Raw genomic sequence first — 20,941 nt, forward strand, 5'->3', positions numbered from 1 at the left:
CAGGCTGTTTAGAAATGGTTCTTACAGTCATTGCAAGGGCTTCCGCCTGTTCCTTTGTCTTTTTCTGCCTTTCTTTTCCTCATATTTCCTACCATAGTAGACTGTCTCAGCCAGTTGTAACAGATTATCTAAAGACAGATTTGGTCCATGCGCCCGTTTTAACAGCTGATATCTGGAGCTGACTGAGTGAGAAATCTATCTTTTAAGATCACTTTTCCCTCTTCACTTTCAGGATCAATCTCAGTGAATCTGCAAAGGGCTTTTCTCAGTCTATCTGGGAATTTACCAGGAGCTTCCTTCTCCTCCTGTTCTATGTTTGCCAATTTGGCATAGTTTAAAGGCTTAGCACATGCCTGCCTGAGTCCTTCAAGAATACATCTGACAAAATTACTCTAATCCCATCTCCCTTTAGCTGTTTTATGGTCCCAATCTGGTTCTATAGTTGGGACCGCCTGATTCCCAATGGGGAGGGCGGCTATCTCGTCCTCCCTCTTCCCTACTGATTCATCACCAAGCCATTCATCTCCATAAGCAACTGCTTTTCCCAAAACTCAACTTTTTGAGTCAGGAGTCAGCATTTGTCCCAAAGATATACATCACATCCTTCCAAGTAAGGTCATAAGCAGAGTAACACCTTTAAAACTCTAATATATTTTTCCGGGTCTTCTAAATAGTCTCCCAGATCCTCCTTGATTCTTTGTATTTCTTGATAAGAAAAGGGCTTACTAACTCTCATAGATTGATTATTTCTCCTGATGGGTGCTTCATGAACAGGCAATAGCTTGTGTGGCTGTTCCTCAGTCTCTCTGGCTGCTCTGCACATATGATCCCAGAGATAGATTGGAGAAACCTGATTTACTTTATCTCTTTGTCTCCTGTCCTCTATCTAATCTCTTACTTCGATGGTCTGAGTTTCTATTGAAATCAGAGGTCATACTGAGACAGGAGTCATTTGGACCTCTACTTGAGCAGTTTGAATCTTAGTTTGGGTTTTTACTGAGACCAAGGCAAGCCTTCTTGCGGTGGAGGGGGGAGTTCTCTGACTTCCAGTTTCCCCAGTTTGGAGCCCCAGGTATGGGGGCAAAGTAGGAGGCAGGAGGGAGCTAAAGGTTTCACACCCAAATCTATACCCTTAGGACATAAGTCCGGCATATTTCACAGAGAGAAACAGGGCAACACATATGCTATTTCTACCCATTTCCCTTGTTTTCTACAGAATCGGTCTAATTGTAAAACAGTATTATACTTAAGAGACCCTCCAACTGGCCACTGTTCACTGTCCTCCAGTGGGTACCGCGGCCATGCAGTATCACATGGGAAGACCAGGTGTGTCTTCTTTAAGTCCTGGGGATCAAATTTATCCCAGTTTTCCAGGATACAGTTCAAAGGAGTGAGGCTGGAATTGTTAGCTCCTATCTGTAAGAGAGCAAAAAAGCGACCAGCGCCATCTTTCTACCGGAGGCATCCCTCCCTCTCTAGATGGGGATGTAGACAGACTTTACACTAAAGCTTTTCTTTCCTGGTTGTACTTAGTCTGTCCCTTACCAACTCAGGCGCCATATTCATCCCTCCCAGTTCTACCACTGAGATGGGGTGGGGATGCACCAGGGGTAGACCTGATGGCATCTCTGACTGACGTCCAGTTCCTCATCATTAAAACTTTGCTTGCCTATGATGCCACCTGGGGTGCAACCAGAGTAACCTTCCAGAATGCCTCCCAAGCTAAGACCACTGGGGGAAACATTCGTCACCTGAGTGCCTGTGCACGACCCTGAGTATATTTCTGACCACAATAAGATAGATACGAACATAAAACTGAGATGTTCCTTCCAAGCATCACCACACCAGTATAAGAGCCTCCTCTGGTCCACTAAGAGCCAGTGTTACCAAAGGGGGGAGGGGGGAATGCAGTTCCAATTTGAGTAACCTTGAACCTCAGAGATGCTCTTGTAGCTAGACCTTCATCTAACTTCCTAACTTTCAATTCCTAGCGTGGCTAGGCGCTTCCTGACTACCAATCCAAGTTTGGGACCTAAATCATAGTACACGGTAACATCATAGATCACAAGTTCCTTGAAAGTCTGTGATCTGACAGGTTAGGTTAGTACTTCTAATTACCAAGGAGTTATGAAATGGTCAAAGAGACTGAAAAGTTTGACCGAGAAAGGAGAGTTCAGTCCACACCCTTTGCCCATTTCTGGTCAGTCCCCAAAGGAGACATTGGGTGCCTCTTGGCATTGGCAGGTCGGTATAAACCCCAAACACGTTTCTGCCATAAGCTGTATGAGGTCACTGGGAAAGTGCAGAGCAGGGATCCTCACTTGCTTCATGCAGGGCATGTCATTCACTCACACAAGCACACCATAGAGTTAGCAAAGTACAGCAGAAAATGTGTTTGCTAGGAGAACAAAGAACTAGAGCTCCAAGCATCCTTACCTTGTCCTGAAGGATCCTGGATGAGCCCTCAAGATGAAAGGTTGCTTGCTGATGAGCCATGAAAAGATGCCAGGATTCTTGGGCTCCAGAGGAGAAGAATTATATCCAGGACCAGAGATGAGGCTTGATTGCTCAGAGCTTTTGTGAAATAGAGTTCTATTAAAGTATAAAAGGGATAGAGAAAGCTTCTGACATAGACATCAGAAGGGGGCAGAAAGAGTACCCTCTTGCTAGTGTTAGCAATGGAGTTATATACTCTCCAATTAGTTATTACAATGAATAAAAAGAATGTCTGGAGATTGTAAAGACCTCACTAGACCTACTTCCATAATTTACATTTTAAGATAACAGAATTAGCCAGAAGTTTTTTTCCAGAGATTGTCCTCAAGCAGGATACATTATTGTTATATAATCCTAAGGAATATAGAGGGGAAAAAAAAAGTTTCTCTTTTCTTCCTCCTTGAGAATTCCAGACCCCTCTCTCCTTGAGGACCCCTGGACTGCTCATCAACCTGCTTAGGAAATGACTTTATCAACCTGCCTAGGGAACGACTTTCTCTGATGAACAGTGGAAAGACCTGCCAAAACAAACAAGCAAACAAACAAAAAGAAGAATTAAGAAAATGCCAATAGGAACATATGTATCAATTCGTATTTTAAATGTAAATAGGTTAAATATTCCAACCAAAAGACATGGACTGGCTGAATGGATACAAAAACAAGACTCATACATATGCTGTCTACAAGATCCACGTCAGGCCTAAAGACATGTAAAGACTGAAAGCTAAAAGGTAGTAAAAGATATTCCATGCAAATGAAAATCAGTAGAAAGCTGAAGTGGCAATTCTTATTTCAGACTAAATATATCTTAAAATAAAGAATATTACAAGAGATAAATAAGGACACTACATAATGATCAAAGGATAAATACAAGAAAAAGACATAACAATTGTAAATATCTATGCACCCAACATAGGAGCACTTCAATGTCTAAGGCAAATAGTAACAGACATCAAATGGGAAATTGACAGCAACACAATAATAGTAGGGGACTTTAACAACCCACCTATACCAAATGGACGGATCAGCAAAACAGAAAATCAATAAGGAAACACAAACCTTAAATGAAGCATTAGGAAAAAGGGACTTAATTGTTATCTTCAGAACTTCCCATGAAAGTGCAGAGGAATACACTTTCTTCTCAAGTTCACACAGAACGTTCTCCAGGATAAACCATATTTTACATAACAAGTCAAACCTCAGGGAATTAAAAAAAAAAGAAAGAAATCATATCAAACATCTTTTCTGACCACAGTGCTATGAGACTAGATATCAATTACATGGGAAAAAAAAAAAGAAACTGTAAAAGACAAAAACACATGGAGATTAAACAATAAATTTCTAAATAATGAATAGGATGCTGAAAAAATCAAAAATAAAATTTAAAAAAAATTCCTAGAAACAAATGACAATGAAACAAGACAACTCAAAACCTATGGTATGCAGCAAAAGTAGTTCTATGAGGGAAGTTTATAGCAATACAATACTACCTCAAGAAACCAGAAAAACGTTGAATAGACAATGAAACTTTACACATAAAACAACTGGAAAAAGAAGAAGAAGAAAAAATTAGTAGAAGGAAGGAAATCATAAACATCAGAGCAGAAATAACAAGAAATGAAAAAAAAGCAAAGATTAATAAAACTAAAATCTGAGGAGACAAAATTGACAAACCACTAGTCAGACTCATCAAGGGGAAAAAAAAAAGGCTACAAATCAATGAAATTAGAAACAAAACAGGAGAGGTTACAATATACAATGCAGGAATACAAAGGATCATAGGAGACTTTATGAAGAACAATATTCCAATAAAATGGACAACTTGGAAGAAATGGACAGATTCTTAGAAAAGCTCAATCTTCCGAGACTGACCCAGGAAGAAATAAAAATTATGAACAATCCAATTATAATCACTAAAATTGAAACTGATCAAAATCTCCCCCGAGGCTGTTTGTTTTCACTTCTCTGGGATGTGTTCCTCTCCAGGTTCCTAAAAATGCAGCTCAGACCAATAGAGATTAACCCTGAGATGCTGAGCAGAGCGCTGGTCCCGCTGGTGGTCGCCAGCCAGTGGCTCTCTGAAGACGTTCTGGGACGGGAGGAGGAGTCTCTGGCCTGAGAGCATGGTGCTGCTCTTTCCACTCACAGAACAGCAGGAGAATTTCAGGGAAAACAGACTGGGGAGCTGAAGGGACACAAAGTCAGTCCCGAGGTGTGCCTCACGAAGCAGGCCATTGGCAACTCCTGTGGAAACATGGGATTCGTTCGTGCAGCAGCCGATAATCAGGACAAACTGGAGCTCAAGGATGGGTCCATTCGGAAACAGAGACGTTGTCCCCTGAAGACAGAGCGAAGTGCTTTGATAAATGAAGCCATTCAGGGATCCCACGACCCCATGGCATAGGAAGGCCTACCTCAATATAATAAAGGCCATATATGATAAATCCACAGCAAGCATTATTTTCAATGGTGAAAAACTGAACGCATTCCACCTAAGATCAGATTACTACCAAATGTAATCTACAGTTTCTATGCAAACTATCAAATTACAATGGCATTTTTCACAGAGCTAGAACAACAACAACAACAAAAATCTCACAATTCATACAGAAACACAATATACTCCAAATCGCCAAATAAATCTTGAGAAAGGGAGCTAGAGGGATCAGCCTTCCTGACTTCAGACTATACTACAAAGACAAAGTCACCAGGACGGTACAGTACTGGCACAAAGACAGAAATATAGACCAATGGAACAAGATAGAAGTTCAGAGATCAACCCATGTACCTCTGGCTACCTTATCTTTGTCAAAGGAGGCAAGTATATACATTGGGGCAAATACAGTCTCTTCAATATGTGGTGCTGGGAAAACTGGACAGCTTTGTGTATAAGAATGAAATTAGAACACTTCCTAACACCATACACAAAGATAAACTCAAAATGGGTTAAAGACCTAAACGTAAGACCAAAAACTAATAAAGCTCCTAGATGAAAATATGGGTAGAACACTCTATGACATAAATCAGAGCAAGATCCTCTATGACCCACCTCCTAAAGTAATGGAAATAAAAACAAAAATAAAAAACTGTGGCCTAATTAAACTTAAAAGCTTTTCCATAGCAAAGGAAACTCTAAACAAGGTGAAAAGACAACCCTCAGAATGGGGAAAAAAATAATAACAACTAAAACAACTGACAAATAATTAATTTCAAAAATATACAAGCAGCTCATAAAGTCATACCTAAAAAAGCAAACAGCCCAATTAAAAAATGGGCAAAACACCTAAACAGACATTTCTCCAAAGAAGACATACAGAAGGCTAATTAATATGTGAAAAGATGCTCAGCATGGCTCATTATTAGAGAAACGTGAATCAAAACTACAATGAGATATCAACTCACAGCGGTCAAAATGGCCATCAACAAAAAATCTACAAACAATAAATGCTGGAGAGAGTGTGGGGAAAAGGGAATACTCTTGCACTGTTTGTGGGAATGCAAATTTACACAGCCACTATGGAGAACAGTATGGATATTCCTTAAAAAACTAGAAATAAAACCACCCCAAGACCAGCAGTTCAACTACTAGGAATATACTTTGAGGAAATCCAAATTGAAAAACTCACGTGTAACCCAATATTCCCATGGAGGAGGTCATGGCAACCCACTCCAGTATTCTTGCTTGGAGTATCTCCATGGACAGAGGAGTCTGGTGGGCTACAGTCCATGGAGTTGCAACGAGTCAGAAATGAATGAATGACTAAGCATAGCACAGCACAATGCAATGTTCATTGCAGCTCTGTTTATAACACCTAGGACATGGAAGCAACCTTGATGTCCATCCACAGAATAATGGGTAAAGAAGCTGTGGTGCATATATACGATGGAATAATACTCAGCCTTTAAAAGGGAAACATTTGAGTCAGTCATAATGAGTAGATAAACCTAGAGACTATTATACAGAGTGAAGTAAGTCAGAAAGAAAAAATCAGTTATCATATGCTAATGCATATATATGGAATCTAGAAAGAAGGTACTGATGAACCTATTTGCAGACCAGCAGTGGGGACATAGACATTGAGAACAGACTGACGGACATGGCTGAAGGCAAGAAAGAATGTGTGGGTAGGAAGAATGAGAAGAATAACAAGTAAATATACATTACCATGTTTAAAACAGATAGTCAATGGTAATTTGCTGTATGACTTATTGAACTCAAAGCAGGGCTTGGTAACAGTTTAGAGGGGTGGGATGTGGAGGGAGGTGGGAGCAATATTTAAGTGGGAGGGGGAATGGGTAAACCTATGGCTGTTTCATGGTGATGTTTGGTAGAAAGTAATGTGATAATGTAAAACAATTATCCTTCAATTAAAAATAAATAAATTTTTAAAAATTTAAAAATACAAACTATGGGTGAGGATATGAAGAAAGAGAAACTCTGTGATCTATTGATGCAGGCACTATAGAAATCAGTTTGAAGATTTCCCCCCACAAAATTAAAAATTAAGAATTCAGCAATTCCACTCAGGTATTTACCTAGGAATAAAACAAAAACACGAATATGAAAAGATATATGCACTCCTATGTTCATTGAATCATTATTTTCAATAGCCAAGACATGGAAGCAACCTAATTGCTTATTGACAGACAAATAGATGAAAATGTGATACATATACATGGTCAGCCATAAAAAAACAATGAAATATTGTCATTTGTCATGATGTGGATGGACTTACAGGGTTTTATGCTAAAGGAAATAAGTCAGAAAGAGAGAAATATACTGCCTTTCACTTATATGTGGAATCCTAAAAACAAACAAACAAACAAAAAGAACAAACACAACAAAATAGAGACATAGATACTGAGAAAACAAAAACAAAACAACTGGTGATTGCCAAAGTGGAAAAATGAGCAGGAATGAATGATATATTGAGAGAGATTAAGTACAAATTTCCAGTTAGAAAATGAAGGAATCATGGGATTCAATATACAACATATGAAATATACTTAATAGTATTATAATCACTTTGTATGTCAAAGATGGTAATTAGATTTTTTTGTGCTAATCATTTCAAAATGTATTAAATATTGTTAATTAATTATAATTCAGTTTAAAAAATTAAAACATAAATCATCATACCTCTGTATTTTATCATCTTTGGGAAAAGGTAAAATAATATTTCAATAACTTCCTTACCAACGTTTTGTGGTAAAATAATCTATCATAATATTCATTATGATAATATCATGATATCATATGATAATATTCATAATATCATAATATTCATTTATATCATAATGATATGTTTCAACTATTGCATCAATGAAGAAGATGGATATTTAAGGGAGTAAAATGATAGTGGTCAGAGAGAAATGTAATAGAAGACAATAATAAACAAATATCAAAATGAGAGGGGAAAAAATGCTGATTCTCAGAAGTCATCTGAAATGTTAGTGTTTTTAATTTGATTTTGCTCTTTTAAAAAATATTTACTTATTTTATATTTTAGTTGCATTGAATGTTAATTGCTGCACATAGGGTATTCCTTGCAGGATGCAAAATCTTTCATTGTGGTGCACAGGCTCAGTAGTTGCAGTGTGCAGGCTTAGTTGCCTTGCAACCTGTGGGATCTTAGTTTCCTGACCAGGAATCAAACTTGTGTCTCCTTCATTGGAAAATAGATCCTCAACCAATGGACCAACAGGCACATGCTTTATTTTACTCTTGGCTCACTCTCAAATTATTACTCTTCAGAACTACTAATCTATGAATATTTAATGTGATAACTATTTTTTTCATTTATTTTTATTACCTGGAAGCTAATTACTTTACAATATTGTAGTGGTTTTTGTCATACATTGATATGAATCAGCCATAGATTTACACGTATTCCCCATCCCGATCCCCCCTCCCAACTCCCTCCCCATCCCATCCCTCTGGGTCTTCCCAGTGCTCCAGCCCTGAGCACTTGTCTCATGCATCCAACCTGAGCTGGTGATCAGTTTCATCCTTGATAGTATACTTGTTTCAATGCTGTTCTCTCAGAACATCCCACTCTCGCCTTCTCCCACAGAGTCCCAAAGTCTGTTTTGTACATTTGTGTCTCTTTTTCTGTTTTGCATATAGGGTTATCATTACCATCTTTTTAAATTCCATATATATGTGTTAGTATACTGTATTGGTCTTTATCTTTCTGGCTTATGTCACTCTGTATAATGGGCTCCAGTTTCATCCATCTCATTAGAACTGATTCAAATGAATTCTTTTTAATGGCTGAGTAATATTCCATGGTGTATATGTACCACAGCTTCTTTATCCATTTGTCTGCTGATGGGCATCTAGGTTGCTTCCATGTCCTGGCTATTATAAATAGTGCTGCGATGAACATTGGGGTGCACGTGTCTCTTTCAGTTCTGGTTTCCTCGATGTGTATGCCCAGAAGTGGGATTGCTGGGTCATATGGCAGTTCCATTTCCAGTTTTTTAAGAAATCTCCACATTGTTCTCCATAGTGGCTGTACTAGTTTGCATTTCCACCAACAGTGTAAGAGGGTTCCCTTTTCTCCACACCCTCTCCAGCATTTATTGCTTGTAGACTTTTGGATAGCAGCCATCCTGACTGGCGTGTAATGGTACCTCATTGTGGTTTTGATTTGCATTTCTCTGATAATGAGTGACGTTGAGCATCTTTTCATGTGTTTGTTAGCCATCTGTATGTCTTCTTTGGAAAAATGTCTGTTTAGTTCTTTGGCCCATTTTTTGATTGGGTCATTTATTTTTCTGGAATTGAGCTGCAGGAGTTCCTTGTATATTTTTGAGATTACTCCTTTGTCTGCTTCTTCATTTGCTATTATTTTCTCCCAATCTGAGGACTGTCTTTTCACCTTGCTTATAGTTTCCTTTGTTGTGAAAAAGCTTTGAAGTTTCATTAGATCCCATTTGTTTATTTTTGCTTTTATTTCCAATATTCTGGGAGGTGGGTCATAGAGGATCCTGCTGTGATTCATGTCGGAGAGTGTTTTGCCTATGTTCTCCACTAGGAGTTTTATAGTTTCTGGTCTTACATTTAGATCTTTAATTCATCTTGAGTTTATTTTTGTGTATGGTGTTAGAAAGTGTTCTAGTTTCATTCTTTTACAAGTGGTTGACCAGTTTTCCCAGCACCACTTGTTAAAGAGGTTGTCTTTTTTTTCATTGTATATCCTTGCCTCCTTTGTCAAAGATAAGGCGTCCATAGGTACATGGATTTATCTCTGGGCTTTCTATTCTGTTCCATTGATCTATATTTCTGTCTTTGTGCCAGTACCATACTGTCTTGCTGACTGTGGCTATTTAGTAGAGCCTGAAGTCAGGCAGGTTGATTTCTCCAATTCCATTCTTCTTTCTCAAGATTGCTTTGGCTATTTGAGGTTTTTTGTATTTCCATATAAATAGTGAAATTATTTGTTCTAGTTCTGTGAAAAATACCATTGGTAGCTTGATAGGGATTGCATTGAATCTATAGATTGCTTTGGGTAGTATAGTCATTTTGGTAGTATAGTATATTGTGAAAACAATATTGATTCTTCCAATCCATGAACATGGTATATTTCTCCATCTATTTGTGTCCTCTTTGATTTCTTTCACCAGTGTTTTATTGTTCTATATATATAGGTCTTTCATTTCTTTAGGTAGATATACTCCTAAGTATTTTATTATTTTTGTTGCAATGGTGAATGGTATTGTTTCCATAATTTCTCTTTCTGTTTTCTCATTGTTAGTGTATAGGAATGCAAGGGATTTCTGTGTGTTAATTTTATATCCTGCAACATCACTGTATTAATTGATTAGCTCTAGTAATTTTCTGGTAGAGTCATTAGGGTTTTCTATGTTGAGGATCATGTCGTCTGCAAACAGTGAAAGTTTTACTTCTTCTTTTCCTATGTGGGTTCCTTTTATTTCTTTTTCTGCTCTGATTGCTGTGTCCAACACTTCCAAAACTATGTTGAATAGTAGTGGTGAGAGTGGGCACCCTTGTCTTGTTCCTGACTCTAAGGGAAATGCTTTCAATTTTTCACCATTGAGGATAATGTTTGCTGTAGGTTTGTCATATATAGCTTGTATTATGTTGACGTATGTTCCTTCTGTTCCTGCTTTCTGGAGAGGTTTTTTTTTTTGTTTTGTTTTTTTTTTTTTTTTTTATCATAAATGGATGCTGAATTTTGTCAAAGGCTTTTTCTGCTTCTATTGAGATAATCATATGATTTTTATCTTTCAATTTGTTAATGTGGTGTATTACATTGATTGATTTGCAGATGTTAAAGAATCTTTGTATTCCTGGGATAAAGCCCACTTGGTCATGATGTATGATCTTTTTACTATGTTGTTGGATTCTGTTTGCTAGAATTTTGTTAAGGAATTTTGCAACTATGTTCATCAGTGATATTGGCCTGTTGTTTTCTTTTTTTGTGGCATCTTTGTCTGGTTTTGGTATTAGGCTGATGGTGGCCTCATAGAATGAGTTTGGAAGTTTGCCTTCTGCAATTTTCTGGGAGTTTGAGTAAGATAGGTGTTAGCTCTTCTCTAAAATTTTTGGTAGAATTCAGCTGTGACACCATCTGGTCCTGGGCTTTTGTTTCCTGGAAGATTTCTGATTACAGTTTCAATTTCCTTGCTTGTGATGGGTCTGTTAAGATCTTCTATTTCTTTCTGGTTCAGTTTTGGAAAGTTATACTTTTCTAAGAATTTGTCCATTTCTTCCAAGTTGTCCATTTTATTGGCATAGAGCTGCTGGTAGTAGTCTCTTATGATCCTTTGTATTTCAGAGTTGTCTGTTGTGATCTCTCCATTTTCATTTCTAATTTTGTTGATTTGGTTCTTCTACCTTTGTTTCTTGTCTCTGGGGCTGAGTTTGCCCCTTTCCCCTCCCCCCTGCCTCCTGCCTCTGGCGGGGGATGGGCCGGTCCACAGCCAGCTAGCTCTTCTCTGGTATTAACTCAGTCCTTTGTTCCGGGAAGGGTCGGGTAGTGCCTAAATTTAGGGCTTTTCCCAGGTTAATTCTCTCTCTCTTGCTATCCCACAGTTTAAGTTGCTATCTCTCGTTAGCTCCCTCAGATTGCTCTCAGGGCTTTCAGGCCCAGTCCTTACTCTAAGCAATATTGCCCGCTCCTCTCCGTTCAGCCCCCACTTGCTGGTGTTGGATGCGAGTGTCTGGGGTACTTTCCTTCTGGGGGTTGTTTTTAGGCATGTAATCTGTGGGTTTTATTTATTTCTCCTCCCAGTTAGGTTGCCCTCTGAGATTCAAAAACTTCCCCCAGACCCGCTGGTGAGAGGGTTTCCTGGTGTTTGGAAACTTCCTCTATTAAGACTCCCTTCCCGGGACAGACCTCCATCCCTAACTCTATTGTCTCTCTTTTTATCTTTTATATTTTGTCCTACCTCATTTCGAAGACAATAGACTGCTTTTCTGGGTGTCTGATGTCCTCTGCTAGCCATCAGAAGTTGTTTTGTGGAGTTTGCTCAGCGTTCAAATGATCTTTCGATGAATTTGTGGGGGAGAAAGTGGTCTCCCGGTCCTATTCCTCCACCATCTTAGCTCCCTCTGATAACTTTTAAATTTAGAAGAATAACTGCAAATTTTCATTTTTACTGAAAAAGAATAGTAAACTGTGTCAAAAAACAAACAAAAAAAGCGACTTTGACTTTTTGTTACAAAACCAAAGACAAAATAATTAAATATCACCTGAGTTTTTAGTTGGAAAGTTCTTTATAAATTATCAATCTGTAAATATCTATCAGAAAGTCCTAATGCAATATATTTATACTAGCATGATTGAAACATCTCAAAACCTTTTGCAGTTTAATTTACATCACAAATTGATGATTAAATTTAGATTTTAGATTTCAATTATTCATTATTTAAAGACTAAGTATTCCTTAAGTCTTCCCTGAAGTGATTGGACTGGATGCCATGATCTTGTTAATGGCATCCAGTCCAATCACTTCATGACAAATAGATGGGGAAACAATGTAACAGTGAGATAATTTATTTTGGGGGGGCTCCAAAATCACTACAGATGGTACCTGCAGCTATGAAATTAAAAGATGCTTGCTCCTTGGAAGAGAAGTTATGATCAACCTAGACAGCATATTAAAAAGCAGAGACATTATTTTGCCAACAAAGGTCCATCTAGTCAAAGCCATGGTTTTTCCAGTAGTAATGTATGGGTGTAAGAGTTGGACTATAAAGAAAGCTGAGCACTGCAGAATTGAAGCTTTTGAACTGTGGTGTTGGAGAAGACCCTTGAGAGTCCCTTGGACTGCAAGGAGATCCAACCAGTCCATCCTAAATGAAATCAGTCCTGAATATCACTGGAAAGACTCATGATGAAGCTGAAACTCCAATACTTGAGCCACATGATTCGAAGAACTGACTCAGTAGAAAAGACCCTGATGCTCGGAAAGATTGAAGGGAGGGGGAGAAGGGGATGACAGAGGATGAGATGGTTGGATGGCATCACCGATTCAATGGACATGGGTTTGGGTGGGCTCTGGGAGTTGGTGATGAACAGGGATGCCTGGTGTGCTGCATTCCATGGGGTTGCAAAGAGTCAGACATGACTGAGTAACTGAACTGAAGTCTTTCTTATAAAAAATTATTTCATTTGTGAAAAAAAATTTCAAGTTGCACAAATTAAGTTGCCAAAATAAGTTGTTTGATCATGTTAAAGGAGTGAAACTGGGAAAAATTGATACCCCTCTTCTCATTTTCAAACTTAAGCATGTATGTGAAATTGACCACAAGTTTTCTGAATGTCTGCTGTGGAGAAGTAATGATAATATTGCCTCCCCTTGAATATGGCCAGGTTCTATATCTGCTTTGACCAATAGATAATGGTGGAAATGATGAATAAAGTTTCTATTCCCAAGTCTTAAGAGACTTGCAGTCTCCAATTACTGCCTCTTGAGTTATTCTCTCAGAATTCAACTGCCTAAATAGCCTATGGAATATGGAGGGATTATGCTTGTAGAAAACTGTCAGCAGCCACAGATGAGCTCTTAGAGGATAGCTAGCATCAATGATAATCCATGTGAGTGAGCTATCTTGGATATCTGATCCTGTTGAGTCTCAAGATATCTCCAGTCCTGATGGCTATCTGACTACGATCACATATGATATCCCAAGAAAGAACCACCTGAGCTTATTTAATCAAAAACATATTACAGAAAAACAACAAAATGTTTTTAAACTATTACGTTTCAGGATTGTTCATGGTTGTTTTGCAACAATAGATAAAACATAATTTTAAAATTGTACCTACATATTTTATATTTCAAGTATTCTAGATTGGTTTACAAGAAAAACCTATTGTTCCCTTAAGATGAATCTTTGCTCCTACTTTGAAAAATTACCAATTTTGATGGTTGAGAATATATTGCTACACAAGCTAGAAGAGATACTTGAGTATCAAGTTATCCCAGAGAGAAAGATTTCCTAGTAGTCTAAAGAGCTATTAATTATGGAGTTGTATGTGATCAATCAATTGTGGCTACTGTGAATAAAACTTCCCAGGTGGCTCAGTTAATAAAGAATCTGCCTGTTATGTGGGATACTTGGGTTGGATCCCTGGTTCAGGAAGATCACCTGGAGAAGGGAATGGCAACTCACTCTAGGATTCTTGCCTGGAGAATTGCTTGGACAGAGCAGCCTGGCGGACTACAGTCCATGGGGTCGCAAAGTCAGACAACTGAGTGACTTTCTTTCACTTTTCATGAATAAAACTAAACAAACTTGCTGAACCATAAGTGATTACACATGCAGACACTTCACCTCATAAATGATCACACAGGAAAAGCTATAACACCTGTGCTCTTTATTGTTGAAATCACCAGTCCAAGATTACTAAAGATGGTTAAGCTATTTCTCTGGTGGTTGCATTAGATAGATAGATAATAGATATTTTTGTATGCATATCTCCCCATGCATTCATATATGCCACATACACTCATTTATTAAATATAAAGTTTGTGGAAACATTGAATAGAACCTTGGTGAAAAAGCATTTTAGGGATGACCAGTTTTGGAGAGCTACATTTTTTTCCCTTGGGATATATATGTCTCATTGTTGATACACATATAATACAAAATTTCAGTTAAAATTTCAACCAAATCTATTTGGTAACAATTTCACTTACAATCAAAATTACAGCTTGAAATATTTAAAAAGTCTTCATTTATTATCTATCAATTTTGTTTGTACTTTCTGGCTTATCCAGGATTAAAAGAAATGGCTGACCATGTAAAAGTAATTAAATATAGTTGTGATATCATTACAGCAATGAAGTAGTCTATAGCTCCTAGAAACTCATCTAAGATATTTTTGCTCTTTTTAAAATTTAAGTCAATTTTAATGTGAAATATCTGTTTTTAAAAGTTAATGAGTATTAAATATACATAAAATCTCTATTAACTCAGAGAGTGAATTGCCAGTTTCTTTGTCATCACATGCTAACAATCTCTCTTGTAAACTTGAGGAAATCTCCTTGTATGCTGCTATCTCCTGGCAAATTTATATCGTTGAAAGTGGCTAGGGAATGACCAATAAGAAAAAGGCCCTATTCTTCCCTTATTTTTAGAGAGCAGAGGGCCCTAAGTAAGCGTAGAGAGGTCATGGTTGAATAGAAAAATCTTGTATTATCATTAGAATGAAAACTAACACAGAATGGGTGCTCAGTTCCCAATTAGCCAACCCAGGCAAAGGTTTAGTGTTTGAAGAAGTGCTCAGAAGGATAAGGCAGATGGATTATCTGCTTTATCCATCTGAGGATGGATCTGCTTCAGAAGGGCATGATTTTCAGCACAGCTTTATTCTTAAAACAAAGAGCATTAAACAAGTCAGGGAAATATTCATTCAAGGTTTCAGAAAAAAAGGGGACCAGCATGTACACAGCGAGTCAGTATGGCCTTGGCACCTGGGAGGAAGACATGTCAAAGGAGTATTAGCATCAGTGCCTCAGGAAAGAGGGGTTTAATCTTTATTTTTAGTATGCATATTTCTTTACTTCTGGCCAACACATCATTTTTCTTGATGGTTAAATCAGATGTACAATGTATGCTTGATAGTGCATAAACTGGCTGTTTCAGTCAGCACAAACTACAAGTTAACTCATGATAAGGCAGAATAATATCCCCATACCTACCTCAATATGTGAAAAGTTATTTCATTATATCCTATCAAAGCAAAGAAATTTGTAATTTCAGTGTACTGTGTTGCTTTTTGTAATGTTTAAATGGATGCAAAGCAACTTTTAAATTATTAAGCTAATAATAATAAACAATAATCCATTTGGAAGATACTATTGTTCCCTTGGCAAAGTATACACCAGGATATGTATTCTTTTTCATTGTAGCAAATAATAGAATAAAATTTGTCAGCTGTCACTTCCAGTTTTGGATAAAAGTTTCCAGGTAGAAATTTCATAATTTGTTTCTTTTCAGACAAATATTTTCTGTTCTTCTAGATCTGGTCACCATAAATACCCTGTGTGTTCTAGAGAGTTGTTGTTGTTTCCCAAAAAACAACTAAATATTAAGTGGAAATAAACTAAAGAGAAATATGTTGCTACAGAATCTCTCTTGTTTTTATTATTATTGTTCTATTTACACTCTTTTTTTTTTTTCTGTTACAAGCAGAATCAAGGTTGCCAACCATTCATTTTGCTCTTGCTAAGCAGTTAGCTACCAGGCTGCCTACAAGCCTCCTGCCCTTGTAAGCTGCCAACTTAAACTGAACTAACAGATGAGTAGTCTAAGTCACTTGTATTCTTATTCAAGTGAAAAAATAAGATATAAATTAGGCAAATCAAAATAAATATGGAAATGGAAATCCTCATTTCATCCAAGGAAAACTTTGTAAATTGTGTCTATGAGATGTGAAGTTGCACACAAGTTAAAGCAAATAAACAATAATGTCTCCTCCAAATATGAGATTCTATGACTTATAACATAGACAGGTATATGAAGAATGCCATGCATTTTATCTCCACCACATCTAGCATCATGTGTATATAGTAGTAAACCACAAGGGCAGACATTCTCAGTTAACCTTCAACCTTCAATGAACATCATGTATAAGTTTTCACTTTTTACACTGCCTCCCTGCTGCTAGAGATCTCTCTTTTATCTTTAAAGAAAATATCCCATCCCCTTTTTAATTGCCATGCTGCTAAATTATCACTATCTTTCCAAACTCCATTCACTTCTTGATTCAACTTCAAGACCAGGCTGGGTTAGAGGGCTTAATACTCAGGATTCAAAGACATTCAAAAGATCTATTTGGAGTATCAAACAAATTTTTATAAGTAACAGAAATCCAATATTGCTATCAATATTTCTGCTCTATATGTCAGGAAATAGGTTCTTACTTGGGAATACTAAAACTTTCTGTGAAAAAAAATTATAATAAATTTTCAGTATACAGCAGATACTTATTGTATGAAATTTATTAATAAAAATGAAGACTGATAAATTGCAAATGACAAAAATGATCTTTCATCATGGACTTTAATTTGTCTTAACAGTTTGATTAAACATACAAATCAAAATTATGATTTCATACAAATCTGTATGTCATCGTCATTTGCATAACATAGTCCTTGCCTCAATTTTAATGGGAAAAGGTACTTATATAGGTTATCAATCTTCTTACAAAGTCTTGTATAGTAAGAATTTAGCTGCGTGCCAGTTGCTTTACACATTTAACTCTCACAACATTTTGCAGGTGAAGAAACAGAAAGTCTGACAGTAAATCATTCTCACACTGTTTTGTGTTTGCATGTTTGTGCTCGGTCACTGAGTTGTACCCAACTCTTTGCAACCCCATGGGCTGTGGCCTGTTAAGCTCCTCTGTCCATGGAATTTTCTAGGTAAGACTACGGGAGTGAGTCGCCATTTCCTGCTCCAGGTGCTCTCCCTGACCCAGGGAAGGGTGTGTCTCTTGAGTCTCCTGCACTGGAAGGTGGATTCTTTACCTCTGGGTCACCTGGGAAGCCCCTCGTGTTAATGGCATTTTAATTTGCCATTAACAACAAAGTTGGAGTCTTTGCAATATAATATTATACATAGCTTTTGCATTTTCACTATAATCCAATGAATTAAATAAGTAGAATTTATTAACTGTACATTACAGACAAGGAAATTAATACAGCCAGGCACACTGATCTGCACGTGGTCACACGGTAACACGAACTCTAAATAAGACATTAAGTTACCTAAATTTCAGGTTTTCAATAAAGCACTGTTTTGTATAAATTTAAATTCTGGAGTTTGCCTTGTTCCTGGTTTAAATTTCTGCCTTTCAGCATCATTTATTTTTGCTCTTCAAAGTTGCACGTTAATTATTTTTTCCTCACAGATCAGATAGAATATTATAGATATGGAGAAAATAATGAATAATCTCTAGCAAACATAAAAACAAATTTCAATTTCCAAAAAGTAATAAATTTAATTTGTTTAAAACAGTCCAGTGAATGGCTTCTAGGTGAGTACTTAAGAAAGGAGAGTTAATAAAATTTAGATCTGCTTTGGTACACATATTTTATAGATATTTTTAACGCCCTCATATGCCAAATTGTGTTCCTGTGCTTGTTTTACTGCACCTTAATATGTCAATAATACATAAGAATTCTTTCAAATTTAAATTGTTAAAAATTGGCATGCCACATAAAGACCTCAAAACTAAGAATAAGCATAGAGACCTCAAAACTAAGAATACATTAATTGATATATGAGTTATATTCTTTTTTAGAGATTGCCCCCAGCAATCGAATTAATATTACCTTATCTTGTAACAAGGCATTCTGAAAACTAGTATAGATAAACTTACATTGAATTATTAATTGTGTAGACAGCCTGAGGTTAATAATGATTCTGAGCTGCTCACATTTCTGAAAGCACTTTATTCTTCTAGCCATGGCATTGCCAGAAACAATTAGTAAGTCAAGAAATGAGAAGGTAAAGTTACATGGAACTGAAATCATAATTAGCCTCTGACCTGGTTTTGATAACCAATTAAGTTCTAGTCTTCTGTTTTTTCTTCTGAATAATGCAGATATGCCTTTCTCTTCTTTTCGTAAATATACTTTACCATTTACTATTAAGGGCTGTCCTGTACCACATGGCTCCAATCCAGGGGCATCATTAATGAGAATTTAATAGTTCTTAATAGTTTGCCATTAGCCAGTTCCAGTGTCAACAGCCAGAAGAGGTTAAAGTGAATACAAATAAATTGTCTCCTTTGCCTTTCCTTTCCAGAGAATGCACTAAAGCAATTCATTTTACCCTGGGGGTTTGATGAGCAGAAAATTTTAATTTGTTTCTTCACAGACATCCCTTAAGGTTACAGTACAGCAAAACGCATAGGATCATTTTGATCTTGACAAATAACAGATATCAGTCAGAATTTGAGTTTCAAAGGAGAAATAGCTGAAATTGACCTTAGACTGGTATAGAGATGTATAATTTGGTATAGAGATGTACTGGTAAGCAGGGCAAAAGGATATAATTTCTGGTCTTAAAAATCTAATAATCTTTGAAAATCAATGTAGCACCTTAAAAAAGCTTTGATAGCCTAAACTTAGGAACCATGGTTCTAGCTATGTTCTTTAAATCATTCTATGGCCTCAAGCTTAGAAAAGAATCAGTGGAGGAGTGATATCATCAAGATGGTGACATAGGTCATTCCTGACTTCAGTTCTACTCATAAAACCAACTAGCAACAACCACAGATAAGACACCACTGTGAAAATCTCAGAACCTGAGGATAAGGCTGAAGCATTGCCCTTAACCACAAAGATGGAGAAGGACCTCAATAGAAGTGCAAGAGGAAAATTTCTGCATTGATCTCATCACATCTCCCCAAAAATGGCAAGGTGCTGTGCCAAGCAGGCCCACCAGACCTACAGCTTAACCAATGGGAAAAAAAAGAACCCAAGGTGGATATCTACTTCCCCAGCATAGGAGAACATTCCCCAAGAGGCCCACATAGGTCTTACCTCACAGGGATCACTGGGAGAAACAGAAAACACTGCGGGAGTGGAGAAAGGCAGAGTTTACAGCAACCAGCCCTCATATTTCAGTGAATCCCATTCCTGCTTGCAGTGTCCCCCTCACAGAGATTCCAGCTGTGGCTCTGCCCATCTTCAGAGCTGATCCAGTGGCCCCAGAAAGCCAAAAAGATTGGTTGGTAGTTCTGTCTGATTGGACTTCCTAGTCAACAGGCCATACTGGTCATGGAGACTACTCCGTGGCCTTACTCAAGCAGGGTAGCAAATTAGCTGCTGCTGCTAAGTTGCTTCAGTCATGTCTGACTCTGTGCGATTCCATAGATGGCAGCCCACCAGACCCTGCCGTCCCTGGGATTCTCCAGGCAAGAACACTGGAGTGGGTTGCCATTTCCTTCTCCAATGCATGAAAGTGAAAGTGAAGTTGCTCAGTTGTGTCTGACTTCTAGCGACCCCATGGACTGCAGCCTACCAGGCTCCTCTGCCCATGGGATTTTCCAGGCAAGAATACTGGAGTGAGGTGCCATTGCCTTCTCCCAGCAAATTAGCAGTAACACCCAATTGCTAAGCACAGGCTCCAGTTCCACTGCAGATGGAAACTGGGCCACAGATGACCAGCAGCTGCAGAGAACATCCCTGTGGTCTGTCTAGGAATTAAGCCAGTAGCTCTGCCCAACTTTTGAGCACATAACCTCTAGACACAGGTACCAGGTAGTCTGAACAATAACCCCAAGCAGCCTTGGAGCCAGCCTACAGCAGTACCCAACCATAAAGCCCAGCCTACAACCTCATCCTACAGCACAGCTCACCTGTGGTTCTGCCTGATTCCAGAACACAGCCTGAAGCCTTGCCCAGACAAGGAGCCCAGCTCTGACCCTGTCCACGTGTGAGTCTAGCCTGAGGCTCTACCCAACAGGAAAGCCCAGCCAGTGACGCAGAGCAGCTGCAGGGCACAGGTCTCCAGATTCAGCCAACTGTGGGGTACAGCCAGAAAAGCCCCACTTAATGAGACAGCCTGGCCGGCAACTTTGAGCAACAAGGTCCAACGGCCAACACTGAGGCAGAGCCAGTGGCTTGTCTGACTGGAAATCTCAGCCTGCAGCTCCATCCACATTAGGCACAGTCTGATGCCCTAACTGATTGCAGAGCACAACCTAGGACCTGTCTTGACCATGAAGCAGAGCCCACGTCTTGCCTGTACATGGAGTTCAGACAGTGGCAGCATCCATTTGAGCACAGCCTGAGGTCCCAACAAGCAGGAATAATTGCAGGGCACAGACTGTGGCTCTGTCCAGTTGCAGACCAGTGGTACCTCTTTTCCAGGGAACACAGACTATGACCCCACCCAACCAGAGGTAATTCAGAGCTTAGCTTGTGGCCCCATCTGACTGTGAAACCAGAGAGC

General features: G+C 38.2%; 1 pseudogene; it reads left to right on the plus strand.

Moving 5' to 3' along the window:
- The first annotated feature begins 4,492 nt into the window (after positions 1-4,492).
- On the plus strand, positions 4,493-20,426 carry LOC122447271 (annotated as a pseudogene).
- Positions 20,427-20,941: the final 515 nt, after the last annotated feature.

The sequence above is a fragment of the Cervus canadensis genome, chromosome 9, assembly GCF_019320065.1.
Source record: "Cervus canadensis isolate Bull #8, Minnesota chromosome 9, ASM1932006v1, whole genome shotgun sequence".
Classification (NCBI taxonomy): Eukaryota; Metazoa; Chordata; class Mammalia; order Artiodactyla; family Cervidae; genus Cervus; species Cervus canadensis.